Raw genomic sequence first — 776 nt, 5'->3', positions numbered from 1 at the left:
GGTTATCAACGCATCAATACTATTCATATCCTATCAATCTATCATGCTAAGTTGGAAAATGTCAAATAAAATTTTGAATTTCTTTTTTTGAAAATTTCGCCTGCAGCAAAAAAATACGAAACAATCAAACCGATCTCTCAGGGCGAGGGAGGGTGAAGTGGTGAACCCCAAATCTTCCTCAAAGTTTCGTTGAAACCTGTAACGCTCACAAACCCTAGCTCCTTCATCTTCTGTGGGAATCTCTGTTGTTACATTTCAAGGTTGATGTTCACACTCGTTCATTTCGTTGTTTCAACTTTAGTGCTCCATTTTGAGATTTCGCTGTTCGTTTAGGATATGTGATTGGATATCGTTAGGGTTTTTTTCGGGATTTAATCTTTCGTTTTCGAGTGTTTTTGCTTACATGAGAGGGGTATTTCGATTCCGTTTCTCGGGGTGGCTGATGTATGGGATGGATTCCACATGAATCCGTGAAGTAGGTTTTTGTTTCACTTTGAATTCTAGATCATGCAAAATTTTATCTGTGGAATGATAATGGAGTGACGGTTTAATCTTCTGTTGGTTCTTTTGTTTTCTTTATGTTTATTTGTGATCTAGGACTCGTGTTTTGTTAGGAGATGATTGAATAAGTTGGATGCGATTAGCTCTTATTAAGTCTGAAATTTTAGCTATTGTACTTGTGTTATGATCTTTGCTGGCTTAAGTTGGATAGCAGAAGGACCAAAAATGAGCTAAACTGTGAATTTCTTTTTTTTTCCCCCCCCCCCCCCCCCCCC

The 776-nt window shown here is 38.1% G+C and overlaps 1 protein-coding gene across 2 annotated transcripts in view; it reads left to right on the top strand.

Annotated features, from left to right (window-relative positions):
- Positions 1 to 776, top strand: part of LOC116025982 — a 7,599-nt gene continuing 6,823 nt past the window's right edge. For both annotated transcript variants that reach the window (XM_031267422.1, XM_031267420.1), the window contains exon 1: positions 1 to 260. The gene's annotated coding sequence lies outside the window, so the exon portion shown is untranslated. The remainder of the gene's footprint in view (positions 261 to 776) is intronic.

This window comes from Ipomoea triloba, chromosome 7 (genome assembly GCF_003576645.1).
Source record: "Ipomoea triloba cultivar NCNSP0323 chromosome 7, ASM357664v1".
NCBI lineage: Eukaryota > Viridiplantae > Streptophyta > Magnoliopsida > Solanales > Convolvulaceae > Ipomoea > Ipomoea triloba.
Note: the sequence above shows the minus strand (reverse complement) of the source record. Positions and strands in the feature narration are given on the sequence as shown.